This window comes from Hyaena hyaena, unplaced genomic scaffold (genome assembly GCF_003009895.1).
Source record: "Hyaena hyaena isolate Hyena2069 unplaced genomic scaffold, ASM300989v1 scaffold_898, whole genome shotgun sequence".
Classification (NCBI taxonomy): domain Eukaryota; kingdom Metazoa; phylum Chordata; class Mammalia; order Carnivora; family Hyaenidae; genus Hyaena; species Hyaena hyaena.
Window position 1 is genome coordinate 671,617 of NW_024081533.1, and position 13,418 is coordinate 685,034.

The 13,418-nt window shown below is 41.4% G+C and overlaps 1 protein-coding gene across 6 annotated transcripts in view; it reads right to left on the reverse strand.

Moving 5' to 3' along the window:
- Nucleotides 1-13,418, reverse strand: part of RFFL (ring finger and FYVE like domain containing E3 ubiquitin protein ligase) — a 66,937-nt gene that overhangs the window by 37,609 nt on the left and 15,910 nt on the right. The window contains exon 1 of one of the 6 annotated variants that reach the window (XM_039220617.1): nt 10,109-10,221. The exons of 3 other annotated variants lie outside the window; for them this stretch is intronic. The gene's annotated coding sequence lies outside the window, so the exon portion shown is untranslated. Of the gene's footprint in view, nt 1-819; nt 826-3,205; nt 3,227-10,108; nt 10,222-13,418 lie in introns of those variants that run through there. 2 more of the 6 variants (XM_039220619.1, XM_039220618.1) reach the window with 2 other exon arrangements.

Consider the following 13,418-nt stretch of genomic DNA (forward strand, 5'->3'; position numbering starts at 1 on the left):
TCAGACTCAGAATTTGAGTTTAAATCCATTGGAGAAGGAAGGGAAAGGAGGGAGGGTGACAAGTTAGGAGCTTGGAGGAATCTCATAACCATAAAATTAAGATAATAAAATTAACGCATAATCAATGTGTACAGATATTTTAAAGTATCTCCAAAGAGATACAATGTCTCCCAAACTAAAAGACAAGAGGACAAAAGGGCTTGGGTGATAGTATAAATATATTTAAATAAAGAATGTGACCACAGGGCTCTTGACCTTGGGGTTGTAAATTCAAGCCGCACATTGAGGGTAGAGATTACTTAAAAATAAAATCTTAAAAAAAAGAAAAAGAGGGGCGCCTGGGTGGCTTAGTCGGTTAAGCGTCCGACTTTCGCTTGGGTCATGATCTCGCGGTTCGTGGGTTCGAGCCCCGCGTCGGGCTCTGTGCTGACTGCCAGCTCGGAGCCTGGAGCCTGTTTCAGTCTGTGACTCCCTCTCTCTCTGACCCTCCCCTGCTCACACTGTCTCTCTCTCTCTCTCCTAGAAATAAATAAAAATATTAAAAAAAAAAAAAAAAAAAGAAAAAGAACATAACCATAATCAAAATGTGGTCAACAAACTTAGAAAAACCTAGAAAAAATGGAGGGGGCCATTGTGTGTCCAGAATCACCCAAGGCAAAGAAATACTTCAACTAGGTGACACACCATCTTCTCTCCTGTGGGGCAAGGTTTGTTCATGATGCTTAAATGAGAACTGCGTATAGTAGCAGTTAGGGGTAGGGGCTCTTAGAATTGGAGGGACTGGGTTCCAATCTCAGTTCATCCTCTTACGGCTAAGACAAAACTTTGGTTTCTTCACTTATAAATTGAGGATTATTGGCCCACTGGGAGAATTAAATGTCCTACTGTACGCAAAAGCACTCAGTACAATACTCAGCACAGTAGGCAATCAATAATCCTTTTTTTTTTTTAGTTTATTTACTACCCATTTTGATGGGAGGAAGGTGGGCAGAGAGAGGGGAAAGAGAGAATCGCAAACAGGCCACAAGCTGTCAGTGCAGAGCCAGACATAAGGCTTGATCTCACAAACCTTGAGATCACAACCTGAGCTGAAATCAAGAGTCAGATGATTAACCAAATGAGCCACCCTGGCGCCCCAGGCAATCAATAATCTTAGCTTTTTTTCCCTAACTTCCCCCACAAACTATTCTATCATATTATTCCAAGCTCATCAAGCAAGCTTGATATTATTAAATTTCATTTCTCAGATCTATTGATACAGAAAAGCAATACCCTCGCAAAATCCAGAATCCTGTCAATAAGAAAGGACTCATTCACTCTAAAATAGTAAGTTGTTATTCCATTCTGATCACAGTCACTGAAGTCTAAATACAGTGCTGTCCCCAAAAGACTGATCATTTCCAAGTACAAAACAAGACAAATGTGACCTGCGAACCAGATCTAAAACGTAGTGACCAACAACCCTGGCAGTCTTCCTGAGAAAATAGATGACACCCACCAGGCCGGCCCTACCCAGTGTCACCCTCGATCTACAACAAGCCAATCTGTATAATACTTTCCCATACTTCTTCACCCTCCACCTCCATACCCTTTAATCATGCAGCACAATGAAGCACTGTATCTCTCTCTCTCTGACCTTCTGGAGGTCAAAGATCCCATCTTACCATCTTTGCATTCTTTTCTCCATATCCCAATATACCTTGCATCAAACAGAACCACAACATTTATTATAAAAATGAATTTCAAACACAACTTTCTTTGACAACACAATCCATTGCAATCACCAGTCCTACACCCTGAGGCAGGATTTATTGAACTCTTGATTTACTGAACTCTTTTTCTACGGTTTTCTTCCCTTCTAACTTCCCAACCTCTCTACACCTGAGCTATCAAGTATTACAGAAACGTCAGAAGACTTTATTTACTGGGTGCCCCACAAATTCATACAACTGGGACCAAGCCATCACTGGGCTCAGAAATCTTTTATTCATCGCTAGTTGATGTCTCCATAGCAACTTGCCAAAGAGCAGTGATGGGCAGGGTTTGGGATGGGGGCCTGGAGTTAGACAGAACTCATAGTCTTCCTCTGTGACCTCAGTCAAGGTGCTTAACTTTCCCTATCTTCACATCCACTTCTGTAAAATGGAATGGCTAAATGAGGTAATTAATGCAAGCCCTTAACAACACAAAATGCTCAAAAGGTGGGAACTATTACTGTTTTCTACTTTGTCTATGCCCAACCAATCCCTCTCCCCTCTTCCGCTCCTTGGTCGAAAAACCAGCAACCGCCTCCTCTGCTTTATGGAAGCAATTCAACAGGGTCCCGACGATTTACTTTGAGGCAGTGGTGGTACCTCAGGGAAAAACACAGTAATCAGGTGTGCTGCTGGTGCCCTACCCTAGATATGGGACCACGGGCTAACCAGTTTACCTTTGCCTCAGATTCCTCAACTGCAAAATGTGGACTTTATTTTTTTTATTTTTTTTAATGTTTATTTATTTTTGAGACAGAGAATGCAAGGGGGTTGGGGCAGAGAGAGAGGGAGACACAGAATCCAAGGCAGGCTCTGAGCTGTCAGCGCAAAGCCTGACTGGAGCTCAAACCCACAAAACATGAGATCAAGAGCCGAAGTCAGATACTCAACCAAGTGAGCCACTCAGTCATCCCCCAAAATGTGTATTTTAATATATGAGAATTCAATATGAAAGAGCATCAAGCAGATGAGGGGAGGAGAAAAATAAGTAAGGTAATAAGGCTTTCAAGAAAAACAGACCTGGCTTCAAATTCCAGTTCTACCGCTTAACTAGCTGTGTGACCTCGGGCAAGTTAGTCTCCGGTCCTCGGTTTCTTGTCCGTAAAATGGGGAAATAGCATCACAGGGTTTTGAACAGGTTTAAAACAATGTACAAACTACTTGGCATGCTGATCCCGCCCCACACCCCCCCACCACCTTTCTGCCTCTATTCTTTCCATCTCAAAAACTCCCCTTTATTCAGCAGACCAGGAGAGCACCATTTCTGACCACTAGTTAAAAAAAAATTAGCACATCTCAATTATATCTATATGTAATATAGGTGCCCCTACTGTGTTCTTTATAAAACGTAATACTAAGAAGAAATTTCAAAGAGTAAGATAAAAATACTTTTTAAAACTTGGTTCTGGGACACCTGGGTGGCTCAGTAGGTTGTGTCCAACTTGGCTTACGTCATGATCTCACAGTTCTTGGGTTCAAGCCTGGTGTTGGGCTCTGTGCTGACAGCTCAGAGCCTGGAGCCTGCTTTGGATTCTGTGTGTGTCTCTCTCTCTTTGCTCCTCCTCCACTCACACTCTGCTTCTCTCTCAAAAATAAACAAACATTTAAAAAAAAAATTAAAAAACAAAACAAAATCTTAATTCTGATGTTTCCTTCCCATACCCCAAAGGAAGTTCTTATATACCTTAGAATCTGGAAATTCATTTTGGAGATCACTATGCTATTAGGCAAACTGTTTAAAAACAGAGATACATAGAATAGACTTGGTATAGTTCCTAGCACAGGTACTGGCATAGAGTAGATGCTCAGTAAACATTGGTCCATTACAGTTTTTACAAATCTGCCTCCACACACATGCTACTCTGTGCAAGTTTGCACAAGTGAGCTCTCCGCTTAGTCTCCCTTTCTCTTTGATTCCCCACTTCCTCAACAAAGAGTGAGGCAGTCTGCTTCACCTCCAGGTCACACACTCGCTTGTTAGCTCCACTATCACTTTACCGCAAAGCCCTTTCTCCAAGGTCACCAAAGATCTTCTGATGGCTGAATGAATGACTCTTTCCTAAGCCCTCCGTCTTCCTGACCTCCCTGCAGCACCATATACCAATGACCTACCCATGTTCTTCCTTCTGGCTCCTTCTTCCCCTTCAGTTTCCACTGAAAGTGCAGTAGCTGGACTTCTCTTTGACTTCTAAGACCAATCTTTCTCCCTTTCTGTCCTCGCTCCTCCTTTTTGCCCCCTAAGTATCCCCTAGGGCTCTGAACCTACCACTCAGCTTTTCCTTCTCTAGTGAATTCTACCAGGTCTTTTAAAACCTATCCTGAAAATATCCCATTCTCACTATATACATTGCCATATCCTGCCCTATGTACCATTATCTTTCTCAAGAACTAGGGCAAACACCTCCTGACCAGTCCCCTCTTTGCCACTCTCTTTGCTCCAGTACTCAGGATCACCTTTCATTAAAAACAAAAAGCAGGGGCGCCTGGGTGGCTTAGTCGGTTAAGCATCCGACTTTCGCTTAGGTCATGATCTCACGGTTCGTGGGTTCGGGCCCCGCGTCGGGCTCTGTGCTGACTGCCAGCTCGGAGCCTGGAGCCTATTTCCGAGTCTGTATCTCCCTCTCTCTCTGACCCTCCCTTGCTCACGCAGTCTCTCTCTCTCCTAGAAATAAATAAAAATATTTAAAAACAAAAAAACAAAAAACAAAAAAAAACAAAAAGCATACTGCTACTCTCCTGCTTGAAAACCTTCAGTGATTTTCTCACCATGCTTTTTTTTGACTCCCAGAGAGCCCACAAAGGCCTGTATGATGTGGGCCCTGCCTTCCTCTCCTACTCTGCTTCGCCCGCCACCGCTGCTCCACTCACCCATTCACCTCACTCTAATCCCCTGGTGATCCTCCTTTCAGGTCCTCAAATAGAAAAGGACAATTTATTGCTCCCCAAGGTCTGCCCACTTGTGGTTCCTTTTCTGCCTGGAAACATTCTCTGTAGCTCTCTTCACCAAGCTGGCTCCTCTTCAGCAAGACTTGAGCTCACCTGCCCTGTAATGCAGTTGTCTGGCACTTCGGTGAGTCTGTGCTGGATGAATGGATTCCACAGACTTTAGTCAGATAACTCCCAAATCTAAATATCTGGAATCAGTCTCACCCTTAAGTGTCGACAACTGATTTCTAAATGCTTGCTAGATATCTATACCTCAAATTTAGCACAGCAAGTACACTCAAACCAAACCCTTCATCTCTTCCCAAACCTGTTCCTCCCATCGTCTAGAATTACATGAGCAATTTAATCTACACCTCCACTTTGGAACCATGAATTTCCCAGTCATCTGCTCCACCTGTCCACAATTCTAATCACCCTTTAAAACTGAATTCAAATATCACTTCATTCATGCATGCATGCATTCAATCAACCACTTATTCATTCAGCAAATACTTGCTGAGTGCCTTTTATGAGGCAGGTACTATGTTAGATACTGGAAAGCAAAGCAGACATATTTTTGTCTACTGGATATCAAATAATCACACAAATACTACAAACTGTAAAAACTATAAACAGAAAAATGTTACAAAGCAAAAAGGTGCTAGAAACTATGAGAAAAAACACGTGAGGTTTCAGAAAACATTCCTTTAATGATAGGCTGACTGAATGAGATATAATTTAGCCTAGGCAGACTAGGCTACCCTATGAGGGTACAGCATGACAGGCAGAGGGTTCAATCAGGTCTTGGAAGCAAGAGGAGACCAGAAGGCCTATCTTAGGCACCGACCATTCTGCCTTCTATGTTATACCCATCTGGATCGGTCTGTTCCCGTCCTCAAACCCCATCCTCATTTTACAGTTATCTGAAAGAAAGGACATAGACTGTCTCATATGTGCCAACACCCTCCAGGAGATACTGATTAACATGCCCAGGCCTAGGCCTTAAGAGGAGCAGGATATTGATGAATGAATGATGAGAGACCAAGAGAGTATCAAACCTCATTGAAGAGAACCAAGCTGTCTCAGCCAACAGCTAGCAGAGAGGCCCACAGATGTGAGTGAACCCATGCTGGATCCCCCAGTCGAATCAAATCACATGGAGCAAAGCAGTATGTCCTCCTTCCCTGAATTATAACTCACAGATGCATGAGCATAAAATGGTTGCCATTTGAAGCCACGAAAAGTTTTAGGGTGATTTGCTACATGGTATTAGAAAACTGAAATAGTCAGAAATTCAACACTCTCTTTTATCAATCATTCAAATGTTTCCCAACTTTGATGATCAAGAAACTCTTCCTCATATTCATTACAATTACTCCTCCTTCCACTTAAGACCATTTCTTCTTAAATCTTTGAAGTACAGGAAGAACAATTAATTAAAATCCCCCTGGCAAAAACTATTCTTATACTTTAAGATGGTAATCAAGCCATCCCTTAGCTTTTCCTTATGTAGGCTAAAGTCATTCCTATTTTTAAAACTTACAATTATAGAACTTGTTTTAAACTTTTTAATCATTTTTATCCTCTCAAATATTGGGGCAATGCAGGCAGGGGGAAAATGATGACAAAATTGGATGTCACATGCCAGTATCTAACAGAGATTATTTCCTTGCCCTTATGGTTCATCTTGCCCTTGGTTCATCTTATTGGTTCAGTCAAATTCCACACAGTCCCAAACATGGCATGTTAGCACCACAAAAGTTACCACCCTACAAATGCAATCATCTGATGAAATTATTATGAAACTTACTCCACCTTGTACTGACTCCCTTCACTCATCAACCTGGTTTGACACTCCATTATTGAAATAGATTTTAACAAATTCTAGATATATGAAGCGCAACAGAAAAGCTTGAGGTTGGAGTGAGCACACCATTAATTTCAGTCAAGGTCTCTAACCACAGTCAAGATCTTTTTGTAGGTCAGGCAGGCTCTGGGTACCTCCTTCTACCTCAATGGTAAAAGGGTCTTATAAAAGGCAAGATCTTTAGCACTTGCCTATTAAGCAAACTTTTCTGTAGAACCCAACAGGGTATATTTAACTACAAAGAGACAAACCAGTTGCTTAATGCAATGTAAAAACACGTTTTCTCTCTGAAGTCTCACATGAATGTAGGCTTCAATCTCAAAAGTAGCTTTATAATCACCAGTAAAATAGGGATAATAAACCCTACTCAAAACAGAGTATTGTAGGTGTCAAATAAAATGATACAAGGGAAATAATTTTGTAAAGTACTATAAAAATGTTAGGTGATATTGTGGAACTAAGTTTCAGCAAGCCCAATAAATCTTCAAATCAACTTTGAATGGCTACCTGATGGTTTCAGGTGACATGTATGGAATAGGCACCATGGGTTCAAGTTCATCAAATAAGAACTAAAAACATGCCACCTAATAAGAAAGCCTATGAATTTTCTAATCCTGCCAAGACTAACTAATAAAGATGTTTGGACTAGTGGTTTGACCCTGGGAACCCACTTCAAACACTGATGGCGTCAGGCTCTAGGCCAGGGAACAGGTTCAGTCAAGGAATTCAACAGTTTACTGGAAGAAACCAACAGTGCTGTGGAAGTCCAAATAAGGAGAAATAACTCTACTTAAGGAAGGCAGGGAAGGTTTCACACATGAAGTAAGTCTCCAGGGGAGGAGTACTTTGCTAGTCAGGGGGAGGTCACTAGGAAAACACACAGAGTCCTAGAAGAATGTGCAATAACCAGAGCCTGGGAAAATGAGAGAAGTTGGGAAGGGGTTGGACTGGAGAAAAATGGGGGCAGGAAGGAGATGAGACAGGTAATAGTAACAGGTAGGATAGGGTCAAACTGTGAAGGACTTCACCTATCAAGCTAAGTTGGAAACAGGGAACCAATGACACTCTGAAAATCTGAGAATGAAAAGATTTGATTTGCGCTTTTAGGATGATAACTTTGGCAACGATGTGGAGGCGACAGGAGCAGAGAAAGACCCATGGTGGTGGAGTGGCAAAAGCCCAGTCAAAATTTGGTGGGGGGGGAGGGCTGGCACCTGGCTGGCTCTGTCGGTAGAGCATGAGACTCTTGATCTTGGGGTTGTGAGTTTGAGCCCCACAATGGAGGTAGAGATTACTTTTTAAACAAAAAATAAAAGTCTTAAACAAAAAAGATTTGATAAGGGTCTCAATCACAAGTTATAAACTCAAATTCCTGGAGGCAAAGCAGGTAAAATGTGACATCTTTAGTATTTAACATCTAGGAGAATGGTTACCTATAATCTTTTTTAAATTCTTTTTTTAATGTTTATTCTTGAGAGAGAGACTGAACATGAGCAGGGGAGGGGCAGAGAGAGATGGGGAGAATCTGAAGCAGGCTCCAAGCTCTGAACTGTCAGTGCAGAGCCCAATGTGGGGCTCAGACTCATGAACTGTGAGATCATGACCTGAGCTGAAGTCGGACACATAACTGACAGCCAACCAGGCACCCAGTTACCTGTAATTCTTGAAGAGTACAGGCCCTGCCTAAAAGTATTTACACACAAAATTTTAAGCCATTGGGCTGATTAAACAAAATGTCTAGTTTCTGACCTCTGGCATAGTAACGCAATACAGTGGGAATGAAGAAAAGCCATACATCAATTTAATATAATCAAAAGGATTTAGCAACCATGGATTTAGCATATTTAGATGATGAGAGGCCTAAAAAGAATGAATAGGAAGATTTGGTAGACATAATTAACAGAGTTCAAACCTACAGCAATACAAGTAGATAACTGATACTAGGTAGTAGAGATAACATACGTAACAATTTAAGATGCCTTTCAAACACTGGTAGGTTTAGGGGCACCTGGGTGGCTTAGTTGGTTAAGCATCCAACTTTCGCTTAGGTCATGATCTCGCAGTTCATGGGTTCGAGCTCCACGTTGGGCTCTGTGCTGACTGCCAGCTCAGAGCCTGGAGCCTATTTCAGAGTCTGCGTCTCCCTCTCTCTCTGACCCTCCCCTGCTCACCCAGTCTCTCTCTCTCTCTCTCTCTCCTAGAAATAAATAAAAAACATTAAAAAAAAAAAAAAACACTGGTAGGTTTGTCAAATTGGACAGAGTTTATCAAACTGGAAATAAGGATCTGAAGCTTGGGACAGACAGCTGGGTTGGGTAAGACACACTGAGGATAGCTGAATTTATGGCTATATTTGAGATCCTTAGAGTAAAGGTGTGGGGAAGAATAGAAAGATACCCAAGATGAAGCCTTGGAGCATCTCAACATTTATGGGATAGTCCAAAGAGAATGCAAAGAAATAACAGAAGGACACTCTGGAAACTCAGAAGAGACAAGGCAGCCCCAAAGCCAAATGAAGAGAGTTGGGGGAGAGGGCACATGCCAAGCAGAGATTAAGTAAAGTGGAGGCTGAAGCCACAACACGGGGTTTGGTAATCTGGGGTTTACTTGGATTCTTCGGGAAAACATAAGCAAGGTAATGTGGGTAGAAGTTAAAATAACAAAGGGTTTGGTAAGAGGATCAGAGTTGAGGAAGTACAGTATAGGTTCTTCCTCATTCTACCCTCACTGAGAACCATGTGCCAAGTAATGTGGATATAAGTCTAACAATACAGATGTTGATTCTTGATATATCTTAGGCTCAGACTAAATTCCATGTTATCCTGAGTCTGAGTACCAGTCTTGGTGAATATGAAGAGATTTTGTGGAAGTGACTTCCAGGTTGAAGCCAGTAGCTAGGTTAAGTTGAGGCAGGGTGTTTTAGAGATGGCTGGCTTGTGTAAAGGCCTTAAAGGGCTGAGGTAAAAGAGAATATGGGCCACTTAGGGGTAACTGTAAGGAGGAGAAGCAAACTTTGAGAGGGGCAACTGCCTAGCAGTGAGGCTGAAGACCTAAAACGGTTAGAAGTGAAGAGGAGAAGGGAGAGAGAGTAGTAGTCTTGAACATAATTAGGGATGAGGGGAGGTGCTTTATAGTACCTCAGAAATATGGAAACTCACTAATAAGACAGTGTTCCCTGTAATTCAATATTCCCAATGATTAGGTAGATAATAAAATACATTTGCTTTTCTCTTTTCCAGTTTAGTTTTGACTAAACTGCTTCTCACAAAACACAGGACAGAAACTACAAGACCAAAAGACAGATAAAGCTGTAAACCTGACGCGTCTGACTTCTCTAAAGTTTCCCTAATGGATCATCTAATTAGGTCTAAAAGCACATCCAGATCCCAAATGAAGTGAAACTTCTCCCTTCAGACCCCCTCCAAAGGGCTGAAGGACTGACTTTAAGACACCCAATTGCAAAGGCATTAACGAACTTCTGAGACAAAGGATTTGCCCAGTTCGTCCTGCAGCTCATTCCGTCTAATGAAAATGAAACTAAGAGAAAACAGTCCGGGGTTACCTGATTTTGCCTGTTTCAAAACATTACCACAGCAGAGAGTAAGCTGCCTCCAGTTCCTGCCGCTGAGGTCCTTGGAGCCATTTCAGATGAGCTCATCTCAGGAACCAACAGCAGCAGCTTTCAGGCAGAGTGAATGGTGCCGCCTGGGGATGTATCTTTTTTGTAAGCGAGATTGCAACAGAGCAGGCGGTTTACCCAGGGCAGTGCTGACTCACGCTAGGCAAAACTCCTCTTTCCCAAACAGCTCAGCCTGAGCCAACCACAATCAAGTGCAACCTAAAAAAGAAGGGGCGCCCCACTGTTTCTTTGTTTGTTTGTTTTAAATCGAGTGCAGATTACTAGGAGCAAGTTCCTCATTGTCCTCCTGCTGGTTGCTCAGCTGCCTCTGGAGCCCTTACCTGGAAGGCTCCAGTGGTCACTTTCTGAAATTTCATTTGAGAATAGCCTGGGGCTCAGGGAAGCAAGATTACAGAAGGTAGCAGGTTCACAGCCTTGAAGATTTCCCCAGAGAGGCTGATAAAGAAGTTACTTTGCATTTACAAATTAGAACATCTGGGTCAGAGGACTCAGGAACTTGCCCAGTCATCCCTAGCTGGTCAAATCATCAGAGTGAATTTTTGTCAGCTTTGACCAGGCTCACTGTTCTTCTCCCCCACCCCCCACTAGTCCTTCTATGGCCTATTTCCTTAGACAACTCAAAAATCTCGAATTAAGAGAGAAATAACTGAAGGCTTTTTTGTTTAACCAGCTGCCACACACAGCTACATTATCTACCATCACACCTACCAGATGCTTAAGGAACACAGGAATCTATGGAAACTGTATTACCACTTGCATTTAAAAGAAAAACTCCTAAATCTAGGTCGATTCTCATTTATTGGCCAACTTATTAAAAAATCAATTCTCGAATGACTGGTTCATCAACAGCTATTAATTATTATTGAATTTACCCTGACCAGCTAGAATGGGCTTTGGTGCTATACCAAGAAAACAAAAGGTTAAGCCCTTGCTTTCTGTGTTTTCTCATTTGATAAGAAAGAAACTAGATTTTGTATCAGATCCTTCTGTTCCCAGCTCAAAATTTGCCATAGTCATCAGCTCTTCCTTAGCATTGGCATTCAAGGCTCCTATACCTAGCCTTGTCCATCTTTCAAGGTAGATCCCACATGGTATGAACTCTAGATATAGTTACCAATCCAGCCTGTCATGCAGTCAATACTATTAGGTTAATTAAATTGTACGTGCAGACCGTCAGATTTGGGGTTTAAACCCCAAACTATGCTACTTAATTCTATTCCTTTTCAAGGGCCTAGTTAAAAAAAAAAAGTTATTTATCCAACTTGCTTAATTCCCCTTAATTACATTATTCCAGTAGGACAGCCACACTGAGCTTTTATAAAATGTTCTCTCTTTTATTTCCTCCCTTTCAGTGTTTTCCTTTTCAGAAAATAGAAAGAAGTTTTCCTACAGTATGTGTTAATTAGTTCTTTTCAAATGATAAAAGTGTTTCACAGCAGCTGACAACCATTATCTCTTGGACCACATTTTAAAACATATTCCTGTAGATGATGATAACAATATTCTGGTATAGAGCAACTCTCAAAGTTCGTACAGTAATGGACAAATATGAAACAGTATTGTTAGAAGCTTCTGGTTCATTCTATATTAGTAACTTTAAAAACGGAAGAGAAAATTTAGATGGTACTATACCCAGGAAGTAAATGTAAATTATATAAACAGCAACGGGGGGGGGTGGGGATAGGGGGGTGAGGGGCAGAAGCAGGAGAATCTCATTCTCCTAAAATAAACACCATTAGCAGGTGAGAATAACTATGGCAGATTATCATTTCCTGGTTTGGGGTTCTGTACAGTTCCAATCAGTTTCCCCAAAATATAACCATACATACCCATCCCAGTTCCTTTTAGACTGGAAAGGCTGAGGATTACAGAGTTAGGGCTTTCCAAATATGCTAAATCTGAACAAATGGCTTCAGACACTTGAAGTTTTATGAAGTTATACGAAAACTAGGAGTATGTGAGTTTATATGAGAAATAAGAAAAATAATTGTGGCTTTGTACTTATTAAATTCTCTCAATCCACTGTCTTAAAACTCAGACAAGTCATTCATCACCTAAAGATTTAGTGTATGTGTGTATGAAATTTGCACACACTCACTGTTTTTCTTGAACAGGAATATGAAATGCCATTTATAGGCCACATTTGTTTGTTTGTTTTCTGCAAGAGATTATCACATTATAAAACAGTAAGCAGGTGTCAAAGAAAAAAAAAATTCACCTCTCTAGATTCTGTCATCTTCCAAATCCATAGAGAATTACCAAATACATACAAAAAGATACGGGAGGATACAACATCAGGGAGGGAACTGCAATGGGAGCTCAAGGAGGTATTTTTAGTTTCATGAGAACCGGAATGTTTTTGTTTTAACAAGGAACACATATTCAAATATTGGTAATTTAAAACTGGGTTAAATGTTTTACCATTTACTAATCTCTTCCCTTTCTCACTTTTTCATCTTACGATCTCCCTTTTACCTACTTCCCCCTCTCCAATACATTTATTCTTTTCAACAAAATTAATCTTATTTATGTCCATATCCTTTCTCTTATGGAGAAGAGGTTGAATTGATAAACCCAAGTGTCCAGAAACCAGTGGCTGCCTCACCTTCTTGAGAATTAGGGTGACTGCCAAATTCTTATCTTTGGAGTTCTAGGATTTTCTAATCTTTTTTCTTTTTTTTTTTTAAACTAGAGTACCTCCTCTTCAAAAAAGACAAATGAGCGTCAACCAAGCATCTATCATCTCATAAATCACAGAAATTAAACATGAAAAATGAGTAAATTTTAGGATACTCAAGAATCCATTCTAGGTACTTATGAATCCACAGGGGTGCCTACTGAAAATAATTCTTTCCCATCCACTCCCTCAGACATTCTGGATTAGCACAGGTGGAGAGGCCCCAGAATCAGAATTTTCTTTTTTTTTTTTTAATGTTTTATTTATTTCTAGGAGAGAGAGAGACAGCGTGAGCAGGGGAGGGTCAGAGAGAGAGGGAGTCACAGACTGAAACAGGCTCCAGGCTCTGAGCTGGCAGTCAGCACAGAGCCCGACGCGGGGCTCGAACCTACGAACCGCGAGATCATGACCTAAGCGAAAGTCGGACGCTTAACCGACTAAGCCACCCAGGCGCCCCCAGGATCAGAATTTTCAATAAGCATCTCCCACACCCACTTGATTCTGATGCAGATGTGCCTCAGATATTTTGAGAGACCAGTCATATAACTATGTTCC